Raw genomic sequence first — 15082 nt, forward strand, 5'->3', positions numbered from 1 at the left:
AAAAGGCCGCTCTAAAATGTGCAGTTTTATCACACAGCTCAATGCCACAGATGTCGCAAGTTTTGAGGGAGCATGTAATTGACATGCTGACCGCAGGAATGTCCACCAGAGCTGTTGCCCTTGAATTGAATGTTCATTTCTCTACCATAAGTCGTCTCCAAAGGCGTTTCAGAGAATTTGGCAGTACATCCAACCGGCCTCACAACCGCAGACCACATGTAACCACACCAGCCTAGGACCTCCACATCCAACATCTTCACCTCCAAGATCATCTGAGACCAGCCACCCGGACAGCTGCCGCAACAATCGGTTTGCATAACCAAAGAATTTCTGCACAAACTATCATAAACCATCTCAGGGAAGTTCATCTGCATGCTTGTCATCCTCATTGGGGTCTCGACCTGACTGCAGTTCATCGTCGTAACCAAATTTAGTGGGCAAATGCTCACATTCGATGGCATCTGGCACTTTGGAGATGTGTTCCCTTCAGGAATGAATGCCGGTTTTCACTGTACAGGACAGATGACAGACAGCGTGTATGCCATCATGTGGGTGAGCGGTTTGCTGATATCAACGTTGTGTATCGAGTGGCCCATGGTGACGGTGGGGTTATGGTATGGGCAGATGTATGCTATGGACAATGAACACAGGTGCATTTTATTGATGTCAATTTGAATGCGCAGAGATACCGTGACGAGATCCTGAGGCCCATTGTTGTACCATTCATCCATGACCATCACCATGTTGCAGAATTTTAATACATGGCCCCATTTTGCAAGGATCTGTACACAATTCCTGGAAGCTGAAAACATCCCAGTTCTTGCATGGCCAGCATACTCACCGGACATGTCACCCATTGAGCATGTTTGGAATGCTCTGGAATGGCGTATACGAAAGCGTGTTCTAGTTCCCGCCAATATGCAGCAACTTTGCACAGCCATTGAAGAGGAATGGACCAACATTCCACAGATCACAATCTAAAACCTGATCAACTCTATGCAAAGGAGATGTGCTGCACTGCGTGAGGCAAATGGTGGTCACACCAGATACTGACTGGTTTTCAGACCCCCCCCCCCCCCAATACAGTAAAACTGCACATTTTATTGTGGCCAGCCTAAGGCACACCTGTGCAATAATCATGCTGTCTAATCAGCATCTTGATATGCCACACCTGTGAGGTGGATGGATTATCTCTGCAAAGGAGAAGTGCGTGAGGCAAATGGTGGTCACACCAGATACTGACTGTTTTTCAGACCCCCCCCCCCCCCCCCCAATACAGTAAAACTGCACATTTTATTGTGGCCAGCCTAAGGCACACCTGTGCAATAATCATGCTGTCTAATCAGCATCTTGATATGCCACACCTGTGAGGTGGATGGATTATCTCTGCAAAGGAGAAGTGCTCACTAATATAGATTTAGACAGAATTGTGAACAATATTTGAGAGAAATAGGCCTTTTGTGTACATAGAAAAAGTTGTAGATCTGTGCCTTCAGCTCATGATAAATAGGGGCAAACACAGAAGTGTTGTGTTTATAATTTTGCTCAGTGTATATACTGCGGTATAGTCTGCAAACACTTACAATATATGCATTATAAATATTTAACTGTGTAAAGTCTGGAGTACAGTCTACACATTTCTGTGTTAGATATGAATTAGTAATCATTGTACAGAACATATTCTTTTTATATATATTTCACACAGACTTGTACCCAGTGTAAGTAAAATCCTGCAACACTTTCCAGAAATATCATTTTATAGTCATTTGCACATATTCTGTTTAGCTACGTATAGAGCATTTGTACCTAAAAATTTACACTTTTACAGTATTTACATTGTAGATATATGTGTTAAACAAAATCCATGTATAGTACAACCATACTAATGGGTCAATTATAAAAATATTAATGTGGTATTTTTTATTCCTGTGCATTATTTGTTAATCCTTGTGGAACTGCTACATTTAGAGCATGCATATTATTTATGTAATGGTTATTTAACCACACGGACTTTCACTTAGCAAAATACAATCAGCCTTTGGCATTAACTGCGGGGCAACTGTTGAGTCAATGATGGTAGATTGATAAAAATAAAGATTTGCCATTTTGAAAATGGCTAATTTTCCAAAGGGATCAGGCCAGCAAATATAATATGACCCAAGTGAATCATCTGCAAAATGCTACTGACCTTTGGCTTTTGCCATTAAAGGATAGGAAACACAGATTTGGAGCAAATGGCAGAAAAACATACTTAAAGCGGGGGTCCACCTATCTATCATTTTTTTTTTTTTTTTGAGTTCATTCACAAACTTTTCTTCTCAGCATTTCAGCATTACATGTCCGCCTGTGTCAGATTTCGTCGGAAAGAATAACTTATATTATTCACTGCAGGCGGTTTCCATCTTCATTGTGGGCATTTGAAGCCTACAAGCATTTATTTCCTGGATGCGGTGAATGCTGTGCTCCCAGCATTCACCGCTTGTTCTCGCACATGCTCAGTGGCATCCTGGGAAGCCTGAGACTAGCTCCCAGGAGTCTGGGAGAGGCTAGAAACACGCCTACTCCCATGGGAGGAGAACCAGGAAGTACAGAGAAGAATAGAAAAATAAAAGGTAATTACGGCGATTTAAATTTTTTTAAACGGCATGTCAGCATCTAGGCAAGGAAGAGAATACATACAGATATTGTTCAAAATTTGGGTGGAACCCTGCTTTAATCGGGTATATGAGAGAGAGAGAATCTGTCTATGCTTTGTTAACATTTCATGTCAGGCACCCAGTGGTAAAAAAAAGTGACTGACTGGCAATTAAAAATGTAATAAATATATAAAGGTAACACCTCTGGATGTTGCACTGACCCAAATGGTACAACAGAAAGTTCAGCCCTGAAACCTAGGAGGGTCATATAGCAGTTACTCAAATTTTTATGTATTTCACCCAATGTGACCTGGTGGAAAGTTGTGAAATGTGGCTTTTATTGCTGTCTGACTCCCCATTTTGGAGACTTCTTCTCACCTCCAGTCTATTTAACAGATGTTAATCAGTACAGGACATGAAAGCACCTCAATAGAGCCAAAGACAGTATATAAACCTGGCTGAGGCACTAACCCTTAAACAATTCTGTTCAAAATTACAAACATAAAATATTGGCTGAAATTGGGATTTTACAACTAGGAATACGTTTTACAGTTAGAAGCAGGAAAAATGATGAGGGCAATCTTTTGGGGAATAGTTCTGTCACCTGCTTGATATCTTAATAGCTTAAATGTTAAAAATTTAACTTGTTCTCATTTTGTAAGGTAAGTGTTTTTTCCCCCCAGAAATAGCGTCAGTGTTAGGTGGGAGAGTACACAAGATAAAATGTAGTCTGCTATTAACAAGCAGAGCACTGCAGACAATGCACTTCTGTATTCTGAAATGTCTCTGCACAACACAAAATGATGCCAATTACCACAAAAATGGATGTTATTCACTGTTCACATGATCACATGAACTTCATTCAGATTCCTCCTTTGCATGATGGGGGCATGGTTACAAACAAGGAATCCAGCCAGTGCCTGCTGTTCATAAAGCTGAGAAGGGCTGTGCAGGGGGCAACTCAAGCAGGCTTCAAATGGTGTCCTGTAGGTCTAATTACAAATGAAAGAGACACAAATCTACAGGAAAGCAAATAGACCTGTAGGATTACCCGGTATTTAGTTAGGATTCAATTCAATATATAAAGAAAAGGAACCAATATTTAAATTAGAAAAAAAACAGCAGTCCAGTATTTGAATAAAGAAAAGCACCACAAGTTGTACTTTTAAAGCATATGTAAACTCTAACAATAACCTCAGTATGGTTATCATCCTAGGATTGGAAGCTTGTTAATGGCAGGATTACCTGGGTAAAATAAAGAAAAAAGTGTAAAAAGAAAAGCACAAATGCAGCCATCACATCTAAGAACAGTTAAGCTGCAATACTATCATTTTTTTTGGGGGGGGGGGTTAGATACACTTTAAGATTTCTATATACTTTATGGGCTCTTTCACACTGCTCTGTTGTAAAAACATAGGAACATGTGTGTGTGTTTTTGCTGCATTTTCCATGTGTTTTTCACCTGTGGAAAAACATGTCTCAAAAAACGCACAAAAAATGCAACCACAAATGCATTTTTGCTGTGTTTTTGCTGCGTCTTCCGTTCATTTAATGGTCATGCATAGAGTTGGGCCGAACACCGCCCAGTTCGGTTCACTCCAGAACTCTCGAACATCTACAGGACCCGAACTTGAAAAATCAAAATTGCCCATTTGGAAGGCTTATATGCAAGTTATTGACAATAAAAAGGGTATGGGGCCCAGGTACTGCCTGGGGGGCATGTATCAATGCAAAAAGTTTTTTTTTTTAAATTGTTTTAACAGGAGCAGTGGTTTTAGTGATGTTGAAAGTGAAACAATAAAAATGAAAAGTTCCTTTAAATATACTGTCTGGGGTTCCCCTTATTCTGCCTGTGGCACATCTGTACCGTGTATAGAACCTGCTGCAGCAAAACTGACATTTATAAAGGAATAAAAGGACATAAAAACTGCCAGCAATACAATACCATTTTAAAAATGTTACAAAACAAAAATGCGTGGGGGCCCCCCCTCCAATCCATACCAGGCCCTTTGGCCCGACTGGTGCATGCTTGGTTGGTGACATCACAAGGGGGCGGTGCCACCAGGTGACATCACCAGGTGGCCCCCGCCCCTTACCTATTAAGAACTGTCAAACAGAGGAGCAAGCATTCAGTGGTTAGCCTTTGTTTTCGGTCTGGTGATGAAGCAGGCGGCATTAATTAGCGATAAATCTAAATCTGAGGGAACATGTTTTTTTTTTGTTTTTTTTAATAAAGGAATTGTCAAAAACTGCCTCCTGTCTTTATTTATTTTTGACACTTTTTTGGTGAATTAATAGGGGTACAATGCACCCCATGCTCATTTACATGGGGGGGTGGGATCTTGGGGCTCTCTTGTTAACGGGGGCTTCCACATTTCAATAAGCCCCCTCCCAGCAGACCCCCGCAACCACCCAGGGTTTTCGGGAAGAGGCCCTTGTTCCCATCAACATAGGGACATGGGGTGCTTTGGGGTGGGGAGGGGGGAGAGCCCGCTCTGCCTCAAAGGCCCCATCCCATGTTGAGGGCATGTGGCTTTGTATGATTCAAGACAGGGACAGGGGCGCTCGCTTGTCCCCCCCCCTTTCCTGATATGCCGGGCTACATGCTCGGATAAGGGCCTGGTATGGATTGAGAGGGACCCCTAGATCGTTTTATTTTTTCACTTTTTTCTTTTGTCGGCAATGTTTTTTTATTATTATTATTTATTTAGCTGTCAGCGGGGAAGCCTGTTAACAGCTGATGACTCATTTGTTGTTAAGGACGCTTCCCGGCCCGCTCCTTAATAACCAGTCTAAGTGTAGTATAAAGGTAGAACCAAGTTTATTAGGAGATAAAACACTCACAGGAGTTAGCTTTGTTATTAAAGGGTAAGTTCACCTTTGTAGGCTTTTTTTTTTTTTAATTCCAGCTCCCCTATGCACTATATAGCATTCATGTACTTTTTTTTTGCAAAAATAGCAACGCTTTCCATTAAATCTGCAGACTCTTACTTTTCTTGTGCTCATCCATGTATCCAGACATTTCCATTAGTAATGTCTTCTTCCTGATCAGTCTGGAGGTCATGCCACAGGAAGGAGTTGACCAGCTGCCCTCATTAGCCCTCATTAGCACACATCCTGCATCATCCACCCTCCCATTCCAAGATGCACGCTTTTTAAATGAGATGCAATCAAACAGTGATCACCCTAAATACACAATATACAATCAGATTGCATAGTGTATGGCCATCTTTATACAAGTAGAATTTGCCCCTCATTTTTTCACATGGCAAAATGTGTGTTTGCTTCTGTGTTTGGTGTTCCGTTAAGAATTAATGGCACTGAAAGCGCAACTAGTAATTTTAGGTGTATAAACATGGCCATACACTATACAATCTGATTGTACAATCTCCTTTAGATTTACCAAATTTATATAATAGGAGGAAACACTTATCTAGTCAATCACTCTGTATCCAATCAGGCAGGCCCTTACACTACTGTACATAGTTGATGGTAGATGTAAAGGAGATTGTACAATTAGATTGTATAGTGTATAGTGAACTTTACAGCACTCAGGAGACCCTTCTCCTGTTTTCAATACTACAGCTCTATCCATATAGGCTGTTATCTCATCTCTCATCTCCTGTACACTTCAACATGCCAAATGAAAGATCGATGCAAGATTAAACTTAAAGGCTAAGTTCACCTTTGTTCATCTTTTTTTTTTTCAAATTCCAGCTCCCCTATGTACCATTATAGCATTCATGTACTTCTTTTGCAAAAATATCAACGCTTTCCAATTAATTCTACAGACACTTACTTCACTGTCTTCATGGATGTTTGTACAATCAGATTGTATAGTGTATGGCCATGTTTATACACCTAAAATTACTAGTTGCGCTTTCAGTGCCAGTAATTGTTAACGGCGCACCAAACACAGAAGCAAACACACATTTTGCCATGTGAAAAAAATGAGGGTCAAATGCTGCAAAACGCACAGTAAAAAACACACAACCTACAAAATGCCTAAATGTCCCATGAGCCACATGTAGTGCATCCCATTGAAATCAACAGGCTGCCCTATGCATGTCACAGGAAAAACGAGACACTAAATGTGCACTCCCACTATGCTAGATGTGAGTGGGGCCTGAAAGTGAAATTTGTCTGTTCTCCCCTCAGAAAACCGGAAACTGTGTGTTTACACACACAGATCCTGATTCTCCATGTGTACCAAGCGATTGCGGGAGCCCGGCGGTGATCGCGACTGGCGGGCACTTGCAGCGGCTCCGTGGGCGAGCAGAGGGTGTCTATGGTACCGAATGACCATGACGTCGATTTGAGCAGCCGAGCCATGTTGCCGCAGTATAACTGCGGCGGCTGGTCGGCATGCGGTTACCTGACAATTGCGCGATCGTGCGACATTGCACGCAAACAAAATTGATGTCCTTTTTTTCCCACAAATAGAGCTTTCCTTTGGTGGTATTTGATCACCTCTGCGGTTTTTATTTTTTGCGCTATAAACAAAAAAAGAGCGACAATTTTGAAAAAAAAGCAATATTTTTTACTATAATAAATATCCCCCAAAAATATATAAAAAAACAAAATTTTGCTCAGTTTAGGTCGATATATATTCTTCTACATATTTCTGGTAAAAAAAATCGCAATAAGCGTATATTGATTGGTTTGCGCAAAAGTTATAGCGTCTACAAAATACAGGATAGATTTATGCCATTTTTATTATTTTTTTTTATTATTAGTAATGGCGGCGATCTGCGATTTTTATCGTGACTGTGACATTATGGTGGACACATCGGACATTTTTTACACTATTTTGGGACCATTGTCATTTATACAGCTAACAGTGCTATAAAAATGCACTGATTACTGTGTAAATGACACTGGCAGGAAAGGGGTTACATAGTTGCCAACAGTCCCGATTTTCCCGGGACAATCCCGATTTTGGGACCCTCGTCCCGATCGGAGGCTGTCCCGAATCGGGATTTTCATCAGGAAAATCGGGAAGGTTTGTTTTTAATTTTTGGAGCAGCTGGCTCCAGCAAAATGGCCTCCGGCGCCGCCGCTAGATCTTCCCCCTTGTGTTCAGTGGAGAGAGGAAGGGGGCTTGATCCGTGCAGCCAATGAATCGGCTTCTTTAGCTGCATGGATCGGCCCCTCCCCTCTCCACTGAACACACGGCGCCAGTATTCGACAAGACACCGGCCGCTCCTGGAGTTCCTGGACGTGTGCTGGGGGACGTTATGGGAGGGGAGGGTCTGCACTGGCACTGATGGAGGGGGTGGTCTGCAGTGAGGGGGGCCTGCACTAATGAGGGGGGAGCTGCACTGAGGGGGTTCTGCACTAATAGAGGGGGGGTCTGCTCTGAGGGGGGTCTGCACTAATAGAGGGGGGGTCTGCACTGAGGGGGGTCTGCACTGAGGGGGGGCTGCACTAATGAGGGCGGCTGCACTGAGGGGGTTCTGCACTAATAGAGGGGGGTCTGCACTGATAGAGGGGAGTCTGCACTGAGCAGGGTCTGCACTAATAGAGGGGGGTCTGCACTGATAGAGGGGGGTCTGCACTAATAGAGGGGGGTCTGCACTGAGGGGGTTCTGCACTAATAGAGGGGGGTCTGCACTAATAGAGGGGGGGTCTGCTCTGATAGAGGGGGGTCTGCACTGATAGAGGGGGTCTGCACTTATAGAGGAGGTGTCTGCACTGATAGAGGGGGGTCTGCACTGAGGGGGGCCTGCACTGATAGAGGGGAGGTCTGCACTGAGGGGGGCCTGCACTGATGGAGGGGGGTATGAACTGATGGAGGGGGGTCTGCACTGAGGGGGTCTGCACTGATGGAGGGGGGTCTGCACTGAGTGGGTCTATACTGATAGATGGGGGACCGCACTGAGGGGGGTCTGTATTGAGGGAGAGGGGTCTGTACTGAGGGGGTCTATACTGATGAGGGGGGTCTGTATTGAGGGAGAGGGGTCTGTACTGAGGGGGTCTATACTGATGAGGGGGGTCTACACTGAGGGGGTCTAAACCGATGGAGGGGGTCTGTACTTAGTGGGGGGGGTCTGTACTGAGGGAGGAGGATCTATACTGCTGGAGGGGGGTCTGTACTGAAGGGGGACCATAGTTGGTGGAGGGGGGTGACACCAATTTTTTTCCGCACCGCGTGACACCAGCTGTAGTGACGCCACTGGCTCTTGTCTCTGCAGCAATTTAACTTTAATATACAGGAGGGGGGTTAGCTATATACAGGAGGAGGGGGGTTAGCTATATAGAGGAGGAGGGGGGTTAACTATATACAGGTGGGGGGGTTAGCTATATACAGGAGGAGGGGGAGTTAGCTATATACATGAGGAGGGGGGGTTAACTATATACAGGAGGAGGGGGGGTTAGCTATATACAGGAGGAGGGGGGTTAATTATATACAGGAGGAGGGAGGTTAATTATATACAGGAGGGGGAGGGTTACCTATATACAGGAGGGGGAGGGTTAACTATATACAGGAGGGGGGTTAACTATATACAGGAGGGGGGAGGGTTAACTATGTACAGGAGAGGGGAGGGTTAACTATATACAAGAGTGGGGGTTAACTATTTACAGGAGGGGTTAACTATTTACAGGAGGGGGTTAACTATGTACAGGAGGGGTTACTATGTACAGTGGGGGGAACTAGTTACAGGGGGGATACTATGTACAGGGGGGGTAACTATGCACAGGGGGGTAACTATGTACAGGGGGGTAACAAGGGGGAGAGGGGAAACTATGTACAGGGGGAGGGGGTAACTATGGCTCTGCCTGGGACACTGATTTAAGGACTGAGGCTGGGAACACTGGTGTAAAGACTGGCTCTGCTGGTGGCACCTGATGCAAGGAGGGACTCTGCTGGTGGCACCTGATGCAAGGAGGGACTCTGTTGGGGGCACCTGATGCAAGGAGGGACTCTGTTGGGGGCACCTGATGCAAGGAGGGACCCTGCCGGGGGCACCTGATACGAGGACAGGATCTGCTGGGGACACCTGATGCAAGGACAGACTCTGCTGGGGGCACCTATTGCAAGGACAGACTCTGCTGGGGACACCTGATGCAAGGACAGACTCTGCTGGGGGCACTGATGTAAGGAAGGACTCTGCTGGTGGCAGGCGACGTGGCTAGTGACATGCTCAGGGATCCCACTGATTCGGCATTATGGTGAGTTGAATGATTTCATTTTATATTACAATGTAATAATAGAAATAATGCACTGCAATCATCCTGACACCATAACAATCATGGTGCCGGGATGATTGAAGCGCTAACACTAGGTGTTTGGAGTATCTTTATCTGCTGATTGTTAAACATTCTAGAATACACATATTTCTATTGTTGTGTAGGATCTGGGGCTGCTGTCCCTCCATTCCTCTCTCCCCTTTTCCCTCTCCATCCCTCATTCATCTCAGACTCTAACCACACCCCCTTTGAGCCACGCCCATTTAAGCCACGTCGCAGTTTTCTTTTTTATTGCTATGCCACACCTACAAACGCATGCCCGCCCCTAATTATTATACGGCTCCGCCTACAGCCAAAAAAGTGTCCCACAATTTTTTTTTTGCAATGTTGGCAACTATGGGGTTAAACAGTAGGGGATGATCAAGGGGTTAAGTGTGTCCTAGGGAGAGATTCTAACTGTGGGGGGATGGACTACCTAGGACATGACAGCGATCACTGATCCCGATGACAGAGAGTAGTAGATCTCTGTCATGTCATCTGCCAGAATGGGGAAATGCCTTGTTTACATAGGCATCTCCCCGTTCTGCTGCTCCGTGACTCTGGGTCCCGCGGGCACGGTCACGGGGCACGCAACGGGTGCTCGTGCGCCCACAATGCCGCTTCTTAAAGGGGACGTACCTGTGCCATTTTGCCGATGTATATACTTGTGCACTGGTCGGCAAGCGGTTAAAAAACGTGCACCTGGGAATGGGTGGGTGGATGATGCACGGTGTGTGCTAATGAGGTCAGCTGGTCAACTCCTTCCTGTGTCATGACCTCTAGTCTGATCAGGAAGAAGACAATACTAATGGAAACTTTCGGATACATGGATGAGCACAAGAAAAGCAAGTGACTGTAGATTTTATGGAAAGCTTTGATATTTTTGAAAAAAAAGTACATGAATGCTAAATTGTGCTTATGGGAGCTGGAATTTAGAAAAAAAAAGTGTACAAAGGTGAACATACCCTTTAAGTAATAACTAGAGTCTAATGTTTGAGCTTGCAGGCTTACATAGTTACATAGTTAATTAGGTTGAAAAAAGACACGTCCATCTAGGTCAACCATAAAAATTTTTTTAAAATAATAAAAAATAAATAAATAAGAAGGAAAGCAGTCAGGCACATAAATATGGACTAAACTGTCCCCCTAGAATGGTTGCTGCTATAGGCCTCAGAGAGTGTCACAAATCTGGACCTTTTTTTCAGGGATAATAATGTTGCTCATTTGTATCTACATCCCAGCCTGCATGGGTTCTCACTGATTGATGGATCGATCAATGTGGGATGGAGTTTAGTATGCTGTATCAACTCACAAATACTTAATTAAACAATTGATTATTCAGAATAAGGATTTATTTAAAAATGTTAATACATTGAGATGGTGAGAGCAACCGAGGAATGTCAAAAGATAACCAATATATTACAACGGCTACAATAGTAGTATGAAGTGGTACACTTAAAGACAATAAATATTTTGTGAATGGATGGATTTCAGTGCTGGCTGTCCCTTCCATAGGCATACCAGAACTTTTCAAACTTGAATTTTGCATGCACTTTCACGCCTATTTGCACACAACAAAAGCAACTTTACTAAAGGGTTTATTAAAGGTTTATTGAAGAAACAGCTGGCAGAGATGTTGTCATACATTTCATAGCAAAGTTCAGATCAGGTGACTGCAAACTTCTGTGATTACGGATTCATGTGCATGCATGCAAGGAAAGGTGACCTCATGAACATTAATGAGCGAGCTTTATAATATGTGTGTTTAATGCTTTACGGTACAATTAGAATGAAAGATGCTAATATTTATTCCTCTTTCAACTCAATGTAGTGTCTGTTGACCTGAAAAATAGGAACTAATTAAGAAAAAGTTTTCCAACATTACAATTTTTTTAACACATAGTCATTTTATTTACTTTCTCCTATGGGTCATGGAGATGTTAACCTGGAAACAGGCAGTTATGAGCGCAAGGATATGTGTTTGACTGTCAGGGAAGCAGATTTACATTAGGTCCATTTTGCCGGTTATCAAGGTTGTGAGTTGAGGAACTTTGTATTCCCCCAACTCTCAACTGTTTTCATGAATTGCTCCTTTCAAGCAGCTGTCATTTTGGCTTTCTCCTGACATTAGTGAATTTGAGTACCAGAGTTGGATTTCCATCACTGCAGTCTATAGGCACCAGCTTGTTGTGCCCAAAGCAAGCTCTCTCTGCCAAGATAATCTAATTTTCAGAGCAAATCTTTCCTGATCTAGTTGTCTTAATCTAGCATTAAATGTTCTGACATTAATAAGATTATATTAAAGCTTCAGCTAAGTGTTTATTTGTTTTTTTTTTTAAATCAGCGCAAGGGACAAGAAAAATCAGCAAGTGAAGTGTTGCTTGTGCTGGTGACTGCTCTCTACATTTAAATCATTAGTCCTCTGCCTCCCTTACCCCCACAGTTGTAATCTTCTGGTGCTATGGAAGTTAATATGAACTGCTGGACCATCAGTTGTCATAGGGTGTAACAATGCCTGCCCTTTCCACCCTCCATTAATAGAAGCTGTACTATACCTTCTAACAGTGAAAGGCATTCTATTAATGGAGGACAGGCAGATGGATAAAAGGTTAGCCTCCTCCAATCCTAGAGTGCTTTTCATTGCTGGAGGCTATACTACAACATTTATGAATGGAGGTGGGGTGCAAAAATAGTAGGCATAGGCAATGCTCTTGATAAATATCTTTGACAGGTCCTAGCTCATATTAACTCCCATAGCACTGGAAGATTACTGCTGCGGGGGTATAGGAGGTTGGAGGGACTGAGGACTAAAGATTGAAAGAATAAGTGCACCTTAAGGAACATGTTAGATGTTACATCTGTATTTAGAGTGTAACATGTAATGTGTTTTTCAATACCAAAATTACCAGGATATTAACCACTTCAGCCCCAGAAGGATTTACCCCCTTCCTGACCAGAGCACTTTTTGCGAAATGGCACTGCGTCGATTTAACTGACAATTGCGCAGTCGTGCTACGTTGCACCCAAACAAAATTGTAGTCCTTTTTTTCCCCACAAATAGAGCTTTCTTTTGGTGGTATTTGATCACCTCTGCGGTTTTTATTTTTTGCGCTCTAAACAAAAAAAGAACGACAATTTTGAAAAAAAAGCAATATTTTTTACTTTTTGCTATAATAATTATCCCCAAAAAATATATAAAAATTTCTTTCTAAGTTTAGGCCGATATCTATTCTTCTACATATTTCTGGCAAAAAATCACAATAAGCGTATATTGATTGGTTTGCACAAAAGTTATTGCGTCTACAAAATAGGGGATATATTTATGGCATTTTTATTATTAATTTTTTTTATCACTAATGGTGGTGATCTGCAATTTTTATCATGACTGTGACATTATGGCGGACACACCGAACACTTTTGACACTATTTTGGGACCATTGTCATTTATACAGCGATCAGTGCTATAAAAATGCACTGATTACTGTGTAAATGACACTGGCTGGTAAGGGGTTAAACACTAGGGGGCGATCAAGGGGTTAAGTGTGTCCTAGGGAGTGATTCTAACTGTGGGGGGGATGGGCTACCTAGGACATGACAGCGACCACTGCAGCAGCCTACCCCGGATTCAGCAGTGCACAGCCGATGACAGGGAGCAGTAGATCTCTGTCATGTCACTAGGCAGAACGGGGAAATGCCTTGTTTACATATGCATCTCCCCGTTCTGCCGCTCTGTAACACGATCGCGGGCATCGAGTCTGCGGGACCCGCGGGCGCGGTCACGGAGTTTGCGTTGCGCGCCCACAAAGCCGCGATTTAAAGGGGACATACCTGTACGCCCATTTGCCCAGCCGTGCCATTGTGCCGACGTACATCACCGTGCACTGGTCGGCATGTGGTTAAATAAAGCAGTAGCTTTAAAAAAAGACCTAGTTGGGTTTTTGTGGATCAGAATTAGTATAACACTTCTATTTTCACAGGTTTATATTTACAAAGCTTCTGAATGACATTATGCATTATCTTGTAATGAGTGCAAATATTATCTAAGTTTCCACTATGTTTGCTGGGACCTAGGTGTAATGGTGCAGGGGTGGTTGGTGGTGGGATTTTAATTTTTACTTTTTTTTTTAATATGGGCTTGTATGCGGGGCCAGTTGATTTGTACCCGAGATGGAGTAAAGGTACACAGAGACCAAGAAAAATGGCACAATTATTATTTGGTAATGCAGAAGTAATAATTAACACATGGAAGACCGTGGCAGGGAGCTCACTTACAGTCCCAAACACTATGGAAACAGAGCTTCTATATTATAGTCAGCCGGGGTATAACAGCTGTTAACAACTCTGGCAGTACCTTGTCATACCAAGTCGTTGTACGTGAGTGGGCACTTTGGCAGGCTACCTTACTGGGACAGCATCTGATGAAGGGGGCTGCTGATAAGCACTACAGTGGTGCAGGCATTTTTAATAAACAGGTAGGAAGGTCCTCATCCCAACTCTAATGCCGCGTACACACGGTCGGACTTTTCGTCTACAAAAGTCCGACAGCCTGTCCGACAGACTTCCGACGTACCTTCGGCGGACTTGCGGCAGACTTTCTTACGAACGGACTTGCCTACACACGACCACACAAAAGTCCGACGGATTCGTACGTGATGACGTACACCGGACTAAAATAAGGAAGTTGATAGCCAGTAGCCAATAGCTGCCCTAGCATGGGTTTTTGTCCGTCGGACTAGCACACAGACGAGCGGATTTCGGGGTCCGTCGTACTTACGACGTAAAGATTTGAAGCATGTTTCAAATCTAAAGTCCGTCGGATTTGAGGCTAAAAAAGTCCGTTGAAAGTCCGGAGAAGCCCACACACGATCGGATTACCAGCCAGCTTTAGTCCGTCAGCGTCCGTTGGACTTTTGTAGACGAAAAGTCCGACCGTGTGTACGCGGCATAAGGGGTTTCCAGATGATGGAGTTAGGCGTAGTGTCCCTGCACTCATCTCACACTGACTGGAATCTCTCCCTAGTGCTAAATGCACTGTCCTTAGTCAGTAAGAATCCTGCCCCTACACTATCCACTTTACAAATGCACCACAACTGCAATGGGGCAGTGTTGTTTAGTAGCATTGCCCTCGCTAAAGATGGCCACGGAATTCTTTTAGTGCAGCAGTATCCAATCAGATGGCTGCTCCCCTGATGACACCCACAGAGGCTTCAGAGAAA

General features: G+C 43.6%; 1 protein-coding gene across 2 annotated transcripts in view; it reads left to right on the forward strand.

Moving 5' to 3' along the window:
* LRRTM4 (leucine rich repeat transmembrane neuronal 4) overlaps window positions 1-15082 on the forward strand; it is a 1026134-nt gene that overhangs the window by 480151 nt on the left and 530901 nt on the right. The window lies entirely within an intron of this gene.

Source organism: Aquarana catesbeiana, linkage group LG03 (genome assembly GCF_042186555.1).
Source record: "Aquarana catesbeiana isolate 2022-GZ linkage group LG03, ASM4218655v1, whole genome shotgun sequence".
In the NCBI taxonomy this organism is placed as follows: domain Eukaryota; kingdom Metazoa; phylum Chordata; class Amphibia; order Anura; family Ranidae; genus Aquarana; species Aquarana catesbeiana.